The sequence below is a fragment of the Stegostoma tigrinum genome, chromosome 10, assembly GCF_030684315.1.
Source record: "Stegostoma tigrinum isolate sSteTig4 chromosome 10, sSteTig4.hap1, whole genome shotgun sequence".
NCBI lineage: Eukaryota > Metazoa > Chordata > Chondrichthyes > Orectolobiformes > Stegostomatidae > Stegostoma > Stegostoma tigrinum.
In genome coordinates this window covers 41,458,146-41,471,509 of record NC_081363.1, presented here as the reverse complement: position 1 = coordinate 41,471,509, position 13,364 = coordinate 41,458,146, and the positions used below count along the sequence as shown (strand labels likewise).

At 43.1% G+C, this 13,364-nt stretch overlaps 1 protein-coding gene across 2 annotated transcripts in view; it reads right to left on the bottom strand.

Annotated features, from left to right (window-relative positions):
- kif26ab (kinesin family member 26Ab) overlaps nucleotides 1–13,364 on the bottom strand; it is a 220,319-nt gene that overhangs the window by 73,789 nt on the left and 133,166 nt on the right. The window lies entirely within an intron of this gene.

Sequence of the window (13,364 nt, the reverse complement as noted above, 5' to 3'; positions counted from 1 at the left end):
GAGGTTGAGAGATGTCAGAACAGAATTCCAGAATCTAGGGTCTAGGCTGCTGAAGGCATAGCCATCAATGTGGGAATGACAAAAAATGTCATAATTTATGGAGTTCAAGTACATTATCAGACGCTGGTGCCGAAAGTGAGATAAGGAGAGGTGAAGCTATGACGTAAGTGAAAAGATGGATGAGCATTTGTCAGATTTGATGGATTGCTCAACCATGGCCTAATGTGAGCACAGACGATGAACAGGGGTCTCAACCTAAGTAAGGACACAGGCAGCAGAGTTTTGGATAACCTGAAATATATGGAGAGTGGAATGTGGAAGGTTGGCCAGGGAATGCATGAAATACTCAAGAATGGAGCTATCAAGTGTCCGAAAATAAAGAGAGACTGGGCAAAATACATAATACCATGAAGGTATAAATGCAACCTTAGTGATGGTACAGAAATATGGTTGAAAGCACATCTCAGGCTCAACTATGATACCAAAGTTGTGAACAGTCCAGTTTAGCCTGAGACAGTTACCCGCGAGAGCAGTGGAGTCAGTCACTTGCATTCAAAGAAAGGTGTTTTTGTTTGTTTTTGCTTTCTGAATTGGTTCAGAGATCAATATATTTTATAGCTTTGATGACTTCTACATTTTATCTGGTGATGACTACACTTCACTGGCTCAACATTGCTCCATATTTATAATTGGGCCTTTTGCTCGGAATCCAGGCAGTTCCTCCTCAAATCTGACTAGAAATTCTGTCTGACATTTGATGTGCATCTTACTCGGGCAGCTCCACAGTCAATTTTTTTCTCTAATATTTGAATAACTTGATGGTGGAAAGAATACAACATCTAGGCCACAGTGAATATTTCAGCCATGGCATCAACCATCCTAACTTTTCAACTTCCAGGGCTGTCTCTTTCGGTACTTGCACCACTCTATTCTCTCAGGTCCAATGATCAAACCTGTTGACAGAAACAGTGCTGGTGTTTCCTATCAAACTATTGTACTTTTTCAGAGCCAAACACTAAATATATGTAATACTTCAACTTACCTACTCCTGGACCATGACCCCACTATTGGATACCAAGCTAGCATCTCCAGGTTCCTCATAGACTTCCTCTCCTCTGGAGGTCTTCCCTCCACAGCTTCATAAACTTCTAAATCCAAACAATCCATTTTCATCTACTTCCCAAGATCTACATACAGCAATAGCCTTAAACCCCACTCCTGATCGACTGATCTAATTTCTTTCTATTTTAACATTACTTTTCCAGTCTCTTACCAATTTTCCAGACTTTTTCATTGAGCTATGGCATGCAGTGTTTCCAATTTCCTATATCTAACTGTCACACCTGTACCAAAGATAAGCAACCCTCTACACCTCCAATCTCCCACCAGTGCTTTCTGTTCCTACCCTGAGCAGAGATCTAATCAGTCTCCAACCACCAGCATCCTCCTCCACCCACCTGAATATTTTCTCACATTGAACAACTTCTCTTTCAATTCCACCTACTCCCTGAAGTTAAAGATGCTGCTGTGGGAACACAGTTGGTTCCTGGAAATGCCTACATTTTTTTGTGAGATGTGAGAAGAGCTCAGTTCTTTTTCTGATGTATGGGTATCTGCATTAGTGCCATTTCCTATCTTCAAACTGAACTGGAAAATTCCACTGCTTCCAATTTCCAGCGTTCCCTACCTTCACCCCGGCTCATTTCCAACTTGTGCTTTGCCTTTCTCAAATTCTTCAACTCCATTTCTGAGGGCAGACTAACAAATGAGCTGACTGACCCTCCTCCTAACTGAACTGCACTTCCTCAATCGCTATTCCCTGTACAGACTCTATTCCGTTCTCCCAGTTTCTTCATCTCCATTGAATCTTTTCTGTAACTCAGTCTTCCATAGAAAGCTTCTGAGATGTCTTCCTTTTCTGTCAGCAAGGATTCCCCTCCACTATTGTTAAGAAAGCACTCGACCATATCTGGCCCATTGTACATTTGTTCTTGTCTCTTCTTCCAAACTTAAAACCAAATTTTGGTTCCTCCGACTTTGCCTTCCACCTCAATATTCACAAAATCATTTAACACCACTTCACACCTCCAGGTTGAATCCACCACCAAACACACTTTTCTCTCCCTTCCTTATTCAACATGCCAAAAGCACAATTCCCTCGCCATCCTGGCCCTTTCCTCAATTGCACCCAACATCTACTCTCCTGCCCACAACATCTTTTCACACAAACACTCACATAATACGTAATTTTACTACCTTCCCAAACACTGCTCAAGGCCCACAACATTCATTCCAGGTGAAACAGTTTTCTATTTCTACTTTTCACAAGATAGAATACTGTATTCCCTACCCACAATGCCATCTACTCCATACTGGAGGAACCAGATATAGAACAGGTCACTCCTGAGTCAAACACGTCCATTCCATCTGCAAGCATGACCACAAATTTCCAGCCACCTATATTTTCAGTCTTCACCTTGTCCCTATGCTGACTTCTCTGTTTTCAATCTCATTCAGTGTTGCAATGAAGCTCAACACAACAGTATTTCATTTATTGAATGGTATTTTACAGCTCTCTAGACTCAATAATTTTAAAGCATAATCTTCGCCTTAGTTTGTTTCTAGTTTGTTTGCAGGTTTTGGGTTTAGCTCATTTTTCAGTGCTTTTTTCCTGACCAAAGTCAGCTGTTAGAATATTCTATCATTCACAGCTTATCTTCATTTCTTTGTTCATCCAGTTACAATTCCCTTGGCTTTGCGTAACTGATTCTTTTACCCTTTAACACGTTTGCCTTTTAGCTAATCACTGAACTGTCTTTTGTTCATTTTTCCCAGACTTCTTTTTTCAATTGCTTCAAACCATTCTTTAAACCTTGTGCTGGATAATCCTAATGGCATTGTAGACATACCTACTCCCCAATAACTACAGTGGCTCAAGAAGATAGCTCACTGCCATGTTCCCAAGTACAGTTAGGGAAGGGAAATAAATGACTGGTTAATGATTATTCCATGAAATAAGAGGAAGAAAGCTGTTCAACCATGAGAAGCACACCATCCAAACACATTGTCCACCTACTCACTGATACAGTTCCTTACAAATCCAGGAAGCACACAACCAAAGGCAACCATACCTAATGTCAGATGACAGGCTCATTTGTATGTCTCTATTCCCACAGAAGAAATATCCATTCAGTTCTGAAGAAGAGTCACACCATGCTCAAAATGTTAACTCTGTTTCTTGCTCCACAGATTTTGCCAGATTTTGTGGATTGTTGAGGCAATAGGCAGGGCAGTGACACTGTCTCCATAGTGCACAAACCTACTGACATCTCTTAGGAAGACACTACTCATTCTTTCACCAATAACCCTCAACTGGAGCTCTAGCAGTTGCCTGTCAAACTTCCCAAGCCACAGCCACTTGTGCTAGTCTGCAGTCAAACCTTAAACCAGAGCTGCTCCCCAACACCAAGTCAGCTGCCTTCCGTGGCCTTCTACAACATGGTGTAGGAACACTGCAATTGCACCACAAAAAGTTTGCTAAGGGAATACACAGGGGTGAATTGTTGGCATTTGAATGGGATATAAATAGCTTGTTGGATAAATTGGAATGGAATTGATCTGTTTTTGCTCCTCTGGTAGCATTGCAGTCAAGAGGACGATGTGATTGTGCCTGGTTCTGTTTCACAATGAGTATCTGGGATTATGTTCATAGGAACCAGACAGAATGATACAAACACAACAGCCTGTATGGAAGATTAATATGGTGGGTGTCTGCTTCCATCCTCCTTCTCCTGAGCTGTCATCGGTTCCCTAGTATGAGGAAGAGGTGTGATCTTGTGACTGCCAAATAATGGAACAGCAAAAAATTGCACGTTGGGGCATCCTTCCCCCAGAGTAATAGAGGGCTCCTGCAGAACCATTGCCTCAACCTCTTGCTGGTTTCCTTGTTCTCATGATTCCATGGCCCTGTTTGCATGCTGGCCACAAGAGATTCCCTTTGGCAGAGTGGAGTCATGAGCCTTGTGCGAATCGGCAGCCATCCTTTGATTTGATATAATGGGTGAAAAATCGATGGAATAGCAGACCGGTGAGGAATGGAAGAATCACAACTGCAGTCAGGACAGCAGGTATTTGCCAGCTTGACCAACAGCTCCACAGAGTGGCGTAATCTTTGGGATTTTGATACACCTCACATGTAGCTGCAGCAACCATAAAGTCATGCTTGTGCTGTTGGTGACACCCTGCTCTATGGAGAATCCTTTTATCTTCTGAACGTTACACGCATAGTCCTGCTACTTCTCTCTGGGTGGAGAAAACACAATGGTCTTCTCTCTCTTTGATGCGTAAAGAGCTTAGGTCATGTTTCTGTAGAAAGGGGCTTCAGCTGGGAGCTGTGAGAAATAAGTTGCTTTCTTCTGCCTTCAATGCTACTTAACAGCACCATCTCTTCTCTGGTCTGAAGCTGCAGATCTGGTTCCAAGAGCTGGAAGAATTCTATGACAATTTTCTTCTTAAAATATCTAGACAACACATATTCACAAATGAAATGAACAAACGAAAAAGTACAGCACAGGAACAGGCCTTTCAGCCCTCCAAACCTGTGCTGACTATCAGGCCCTAATTAATCTAAAAACAAACCTGTCATTTTTTGACCCGTATTCCTCTATTCCCTCCCTATTCATGGACCCATCTAGGTGCCTCTTAAATGTCTTCAATGTGCCCACTTCCACCACTTCTTCTGGCAGTGCATTCCAGCCGCTATTACTCTCCGCATGAAAAACTTCCTTCGCGCATCTCCCTTAAACTCGCCCACTCTGACCTTGATCCTGTCCCCTTTGTAACTGAAACTTCAACCCTGGGAAAAAAACTTCTGACTATCCACCCTATCTATGCCTCTCATCTTTTTGTAGACAACCATCAGGTCTCCTCTCAGCTGCCATCTTTCCAGTGAAAACAATCGTAATCTTTTTAACAGAGATAGTAGGAACTGCAGATGCTGGAGAATCTGAGATTACAAGGTGCAGAGCTGGACGAACACAGCAGGTCAAGCAGCATCAGAGGAGCAGGCAGGCTAACGTTTTGGGCCTAGACTTCCTGAAGAAGGGCCTAGGCCCGAAACATCGGCCTTCCTGCTCCTCTGATGCTGCTTGGCCTGCTGTGTTCATCCAGACCTACACCATGTTATCTCATAATCTTTTTAACCTTTCCTCACAGTCAATGTCTTGGAAATCAGGCAACATCCTGGTGAATGTCCTTTGAACTTTCTCCAAAGCTTCCATGTCTTTCTGGTAAAGTGGTGACCAAAACTGCACACAAATCTCCAAATGCAGACTAACAATGGTTTTATATAGCTGCAACATGTTTTGCCAACTCTTGTGCTCCATGCCCTGAGTGATGAAGGCAAGCATGCCATATGCCTTCTTAATCACTTTGGCTACCTGTGTTGCCTCTTCCAGGGAACTGTAGACCTGCACGGCCAAATCCATCTAAATGTCAGTGTTCCTAACGGTTCTGCCATTTACAATATAATTCACACCTAAGTTTGATCCTTCAAAATACATTACCTCGAATTTGTCTGAATTAAACTCCATCTGCTATTTCTGTGCCCAGGTCACCAATCTATCTATATCTTGTTGGATACTTTCACAAGCATTCACAATCACTATCAGCATCTCCGCCAATCTTTGTGTCATCAGAAAAATTGCTTATCAGACCACCATACTTTTGTCTAGATCACTTATATACACGACAAACAACAAAGGGCCTAAGACTGACCCCTGTTGAACACCAGTAGTTACCGGTCTCCATTCTGAAAAACATCCACCTCTACTCTCTGTCTTCTATGACCAAGCCAGTTTTCTATCCATCCAGCCAGGCCACCCCAAATCCATCGTGATTTTCATCTTTGCACCAACCTGCCATGTGGGGCTTTATCAAATGCTTTACTAAAGTCTATACAACTGCATCCACTGGTATTCCCTCATCAATTATCTTCGTTACCTCTTCAAAAAATTCAATCAGGTTGGTGAGACATGACCTCCCCTGGACAAAACCATGCTGCCTGTCACTAACTGGTCCATTTTTGTCCAATTACGCATACATCTTGTTGCTCAGCATCTTCTCCAAGAGCTTCCCCACCACATACATCAAGCTCACCAGCCTAAAGTTTCCTGGATTATCCCTGCATCTTTTCTTAAACAATATTCACTATTCTCCACTCCTCTGCAACATCCACCTATGGTCAATTTATTGCAGGATCTCTTAGGCACAGACAAGAGAAACACTCCTGGGAGAACTCCAGTAGCTCAAGCTTCCTATAGAGAGGCCATCAACTCAACCTACAATTCTTTCTCCTCCCTCTGGAAGCATCTTATTCCCTTGACTCTTCTTTTTAATCAATCTCTCTCTCACACTGCAGTCTAAGGGAAGCAAAAAGCAATGACTAAAGGCAAATTGCATGACCTGAGCTCTCACAATCATAAGCAATGCTTTTCCCACATGCAACTTCTCTTACTATTTTAAAATTAAGCCTCTGATATAGAAACTAATGATGTAAGATACTGCAATAAATGTACATTCCATGTTTTGTTAAAATTCCCTCTTTCAGGGCCATAGTTTAGGGGTAAAATTCATGAAGAGAATTTCTGAATCATTTAATATTTTTGCAACATTGTTGTTTATATTGGGTCTGTTAAAATTTGGTTTAATAGGGGCAAAATGCAATCATAAATAATAAGCGAGGTTAAACATTATCAATTGCAAAATGTAATTTTCCTTATTATGTTCAATTACTGTCTGATCATTGTAAGCGGTAGGGCTAACTAGAAAAATATTACAATTAAATTATAAAATAAAATAAAAGATAAATATGAGTTATGATTATTAGTATAACCTGCCTACATATTTAGATTTGTCCACATATTTTACCCAATGGTGAAGGGCATAGGATCTGACTCTTTAAAATTAAATGTCTGCTTCCTTGATAGTTCTGAGAAAATGGAGCCACATAGGCCACAAAACACACAGAATTGTTCCTGGGTTTGCACTAATTTAGCTTGTTCCAGCCACAACAAAGGTACAGGAAATACATTCGACTTTTATACTTTCAGATCCACCACAACCATCAAACATCCCCCTCCCATATAGATAAGAAAGCAATAAACTGGTCGGTGATCCTACTCCCGATCAATACCCAGTGGTCCTTGCAAGTAACAGGATCAGGCTGTAAAGTAATAACTGCCCCTCCACCTTCACCCCAACATTCCCCAATTCCTGATTGACTGGCCTTCTAATTTTCACCACTGGCAACCAAACATCAATAACAGTTATTTGGAGAAAACATCAGAGAGCGACCGAAACTCATGGAGCCTTAATCCATGAAGGAGTCAACATCATCAGCAGCAAAGGAAAATAAAACATGCCCTGCACAACCAACATCAGTTGGCATTTATATAATGCTTTTAAATAAGGAAAAAATCACTGGGTGGTTCAGAGGAGGTAAATGGGACAGATTCAATCAAATTCAGCAACTCAAAATTTGGTATCCATGAGGTGCTGTCGACCATCAATAGCAACAGAGTTTTACTCCAACACAAACTGTAACATCATGGCCTGCATTTATCCCATTCAACCATTACTATCAATTCGGGCCATCAATCTTAGTTCAATGAAGAGTGAAGGAGGGAATGCCAGGAGCAGCACCAAGCATACTTAAAGATGAGGTATCAACCTGGTGAAGCCACCAAACAGGACGACTTGTGTGCTAAACAGCATAAGCATCAAGTGATAGAGCTAAGCAATCCCACGACCAACAGATCATATCTAAGCTCTGCGGTCCTGCCACATCCAGTCGTGAATAGTGGTGGACAATTAAACAATTCACTGGAGGAGGCGGCTCCACAAACATCTTCAATGATGGAAGAGCCCAGCACATCAGTGCTAAAGATAAGAGTGAAATATTCATAAAAATGCATGGATGGGCATGGACCAGTTTGTGTCTGTGCTGTAGGACTCTATGACTCTAATCTTCATTCAGAAGTGCCAAATGGATGATCCATCTCAGCCTCTTCTAGTGGTCCCTGACATCACAGATGCCAATCTTCAGCCAATTCGATTCACTCCACATGCTAGCAGGAAATAGTTGGACACACTGGATACTGTAAAGGCTATAGGCTCTGACAACCTATCAACAACAGTACTGAAGACTTGTGCTCCAGAATGTGCTGTTCCTCTAGCTCTTCTGGTATAGCTACAATACTGGCATCTAACCAACAATGTGGAAAATTGTCCAGGTATACCCTATACACACAAAGCAGACAAATCCAACCAGGCCAATTACTGTCCCATCAGTATACTTTCAATCGTCAGTAAAGTATTGGAAGGTGTCATCAACCATACTAACAAACAGCACCTGCTCAGAAATAACTTGCTCAGTGACACCCAGTTTGGGCCCTGCCAGGGCCACTCATCTCCTGATCTCATTACAGCCTCCGTTCAAACATGGGCAAAAGAGCTGAATTCCAGAGGTGAGGTGAGAGTAACAGCCCTTGACACTGTCTGCATTCAACCAAGTATAGCATCAAGGAGCCCTGATACAACTGGAATTAATGGGCATCAAAGGGCAAAATCTCTGCAGGTTGGAGCCTTACCTGGCTCATAGATAGACAGTCATGATTTTTGGAAGCCAGTCATCTCAGCTCCAGGACATTTCTGCAGGAGTCCTCAGGGTAGTGTCTGATGCCCAGACATCTTTAGCTGCTTCATCAATGATCTTCACTTCATCTTAAGGTCCGAATTGGGGATGTTCATTAATGAATGTAAAATGCTCAGCAATGCAACAAGATCTGGACAATATTAGGGCTTAGGCTAATAAGGGGCAAGTAACACATATGCCACACAAATCCCAGGCAATGACCATCTCCTATAAGGGATAATCTAACCACCACCTTTTGGTATTAAATGATGCTACTTTCATTGAGTTCCCCACAATCAACTTCCTGGGGGTTGTCATTGACCAGAAGCTCAACTAGACTCACCACATAAACACAGTGGCTACAAAAGCAAGTCAGAGGCTAGGAATACTGCGGCGATTAACTCACCTCCTGACTCCCCAAAGCCTGCTACAGGTCCAGAATATGACAGAAAACTCCCCACTTGTCTGGATCAGAGGGCAACTCCAACAACACTCAAGAAGCTTAACTCCATCCAGGATAAAGAAGCCCACTTGATTGACACCACAACAACAAGCATCTGATTCCTCCACCACCAACGCTCAATACACACTTGCAGCTATGATAAACAAGGTACGCTGCAGAAATTCACCCAAACTCCTTAGACAGCACTTTCTAAACCCACAACCACATCCATGTGGAAGGAAAAGGGCGATAGGTATGTGGGAGCAGCACACCTGCCAGTTCCCCTCCAAGCCACTCACCATATCACCGTTTCTTCAGTGTTCATGGGACAAAATCCTGGAATTCCCTCCCTGAGGGCATCATGCATCAACCCATAGCAGGAGGACTGCAGCGGGGGGTAGAAGGCAGCCTGTCACCACCTTCTCAAGGGCAGTTAGGGATGAGCAAGAAATGCTGGCCATTTAGCAATACCCATGTTCCATTAATGCAATAAAAATCGACAAAATCGTAGACAACCAGAAGGAGACAATAGAATAGCTGGCTAAAAGCTTACATACATTGGCAAGTTTTGAGACAGCTCAGGAAAGTAGGAGAAGCAGTGGTGCTGAATTTTTAGAAATGTAATTTGAGAGCAGATGGCATAGCCACCAATGAAGTGGAAGGGGGATGTACAAGAAACTAGAGTTAGAGAAAGGAGAAATTCTTGGATGGTTTTGAGTGGATTTGAACACAAGAATAGAATAGAAAATCCTTTATTGTCACTTGTACTACAAGTACAGGAGTACAGTGAAAAGTTTTTACAATGGCTGCCTCTTACTGGCACCATCTTAGGTACAAGATATAAATCTTATGGAGTAAAAAAAAATGAGTCTTACAGGAAGAGGATCTTACAAAATGTTAATGTATCAGTCGACCAAGAAGCCAAGTCGGCTATAAAGCATAGGGGAAATAGGCAAATGGCATTTGGCAAAATCAGGCTACAGGCTGCTAATGAGTAAGTCTGAAGAAGATGTGAGATCAGAATTTCAGAATTGTCAAGCTTGGCGGTAAAAAGAATGGGTGCACATTTTAGCAGCAGATGAGCTAAGGTAGCAGTGGAGACATAATACTGTTATTGAAATTGGGGTTGGTGTTTTTTGTTATATCAGAAATGTAGGTTTAGACACTCAGCTGAATATCAAAAAGATTCCGCTTTACAAATAGCCTGACTGTCAGAAACAAAGGCTGAGGAGAGACAGAATCAGCAGTAACACGACAGATTTTGTGCTGAAGGCCAAAGACAATGCTTTGGTTTTCCTGCTATTTAATTGGAGCCTATCGTTTAGAGAGTTATATTCTTGACTCACTATGTCAAGCCAGAAAAAAAAAGGTGGGAATATGGATACAAAGTACACATTTCTTTCCTCAGGAAATGAAAGCCATGTACTTTGAATGAACAAAGGAATACCTAGTTCCTTTATTGATCCAGAGTTTCCAATCAGTGACAATGTGAGGCAATCACCACTGGTAGTGAAAATTGTTATGTGCTTAACTTTTGGCATCTTTCAACCAGGCAAGAAGCCATCCATTGAGAGGAACAGCACAGACAACACAGCATATTTTTGCAATATCAGCTGTCACAGTCAGGTAAGCATTTAAAGATCTCAAAGGTTTTCAGAGTAGGTGAGTGAGGGAATGGTTAGGTTGTGTCATTGGGTGAAAATTCAGGTCAGATAGATAGTGGGTGGTATACTTGGAGTGTGCGTGGGCCTGGTGAGTTGAGTTACCTTGTTAATCACTGAGTTAGATCAGAGATAAAACAATGCAACAACTGTAGCATTAAGTGTCTAGATCAGTCAGGCTTAGTTAGACCAAGTCTCAATCTTAAAATCAGTGTCAGAGACATTCTCAAAGATCTTGGGCAGTGAAAATCTGACTTTTATTAACTCAAGATCTAAAATTAAAACCTGGAGAAATTCAGCAGGTCTCACAATTTGTGCAGGGAGAAACAGGATTAATGATTCAGACTGATATGAATCTTCATCGGGACTGGTTGTGGTAATCTGACTATGGACCATTCGCCATTTACAATCCGACCCCACCACCCAAGACATTTTTCCATCCCCACCCTTGTCTGCTTTCCGGAGAGACCACTCTCTCCGTGACTCCCTTGTTCGCTCCACACTGCCCTCCAACCCCACCACACCCGGCACCTTCCCCTGCAACCGCAGGAAATGCTACACTTGTCCCCACACCTCCTCCCTCACCCCTATCCCAGGCCCCAAGATGACATTCCACATTAAGCAGAGGTTCACCTGCACATCTGCCAATGTGGTATACTGCATCCACTGTACCCGGTGCGGCTTCCTCTACATTGGGGAAACCACGCGGAGGCTTGGAGACCGCTTTGCGGAACACCTCCGCTCAGTTCGCAACAAACAACTGCACCTCCCAGTCGCAAACCATTTCCACTCCCCCTCCCATTCTCTAGATGACATGTCCATCATGGGCCTCCTGCAGTGCCACAATGATGCCACCCGAAGGTTGCAGGAACAGCAACTCATATTCCGCCTGGGAACCCTGCAGCCATATGGTATCAATGTGGACTTCACCAGTTTCAAAATCTCCCCTTCCCCTACTGCATCCCTAAACCAGCCCAGTTCGTCCCCTCCCCCCACTGCACCACACAACCAGCCCAGCTCTTGCCCTCCACCCACTGCATCCCAAAACCAGTCCAACCTGTCTCTGCCTCCCTAACCGGTTCTTCCTCTCACCCATCCCTTCCTCCCACACCAAGCCGCACCCCCAGCTACCTACTAACCTCATCCCACCTCCTTGACCTGTCCGTCTTCCCTGGACTGACCTATCCCCTCCCTACCTCCCCACCTATACTCTCTCCACCTATCTTCTTTTCTCTCCATCTTCGGTCTGCCTCCCCCTCTCTCCCTATTTATTCCAGTTCCCTCTCCCCATCCCCCTCTCTGATGAAGGGTCTAGGCCCGAAACGTCAGCTTTTGTGCTCCTGAGACGCTGCTTGGCCTGCTGTGTTCATCCAGCCTCACATTTTATTATCTTGGAATTCTCCAGCATCTGCAGTTCCCATTATCTCTGACTATGGACCTTATTGGGATTGCCCATGGTCTTTCAGGGGTGTCCATCATTCAAAGCCACCCATTGCCTGGCTTAATGGATCCAGCATGAGGAAAGAGGTGGACATAGAAAAGGCATAGCCATACTCCAATCTACTTTCTTCCACTCTTCCCCCATAGTACATGGACTGCAGTAGTTTAAGAAAGTAGCTCACCACCACCTTCTCAAGGGCAACTTGGGACAGGCAATAAACGCTGGCCAGTCAGTGATGCCCAAATGACTAAAAAAAGCCTTTTCACCTCTCCTTGCCCGCAATCCCCTTTCAGCAATTCTCATCTCACCTCACACATCAGTGGTCTTGGTCCCTCATTGATCCTGGGACTATCACTGGGTGCACTACCACCATGAGTAGCAGCCACCACTCTCAGTAGCTCAGATAGGCAATAGAGTGTTGCTGACCTCTCGAATGAGTGGCGTCATTTAGTGAGGCGGCCTGGGACTTCCACTCCAGGATGGTCATCCCAATGGAAGATCCAGCAATGGCCCGTTATTTGTCAAACAGGCACTTAATTCAGGTGGGACTTCCAACTAAAGCAATGTGGCACTCCTTCTGGCTCTCCAACTGACAGGTGAGTTCTGCTCTCAGGTCTCTCACCACACCAACCACAGATCCACTGACGTCCTTTTGTACTTGCCCATGGTGGTAGATTAGAAAATTATCGCACAGCATGTCAAATGATGCCTTTGCATTCTAAATTTATAGTCTTGGACAATTAGTTTTATTAATGAATGGCTCAATCAATTTCTGAAATTTGTAAAGAATCTCAAAATCTCTAAGTTTTGTAAAACAATATATATTAAAAATAGAACTTCCTTCATTTGCTTTATCAGAAAGTTAAAATTTTTGTACCTAGCACATAAATGATGCAGAACACTTTGGAACTGTCCTCTTAAGAGAATTCCACTTCAGACTTTCACTGTCAAAACCATACAGTACGGAAGGAGGCCATTCAGCTCATTGCACCGATACTGACTCTATAGAACAGGAACCCATTTTATAATCGTTTCCCCAGAGATCTGCATTTTTTTATGTTTTTAAGTGTACATCCATCAATCATTTCAAAACTAGCACAGGTACAGATAATAACCAAGAAACTCAGT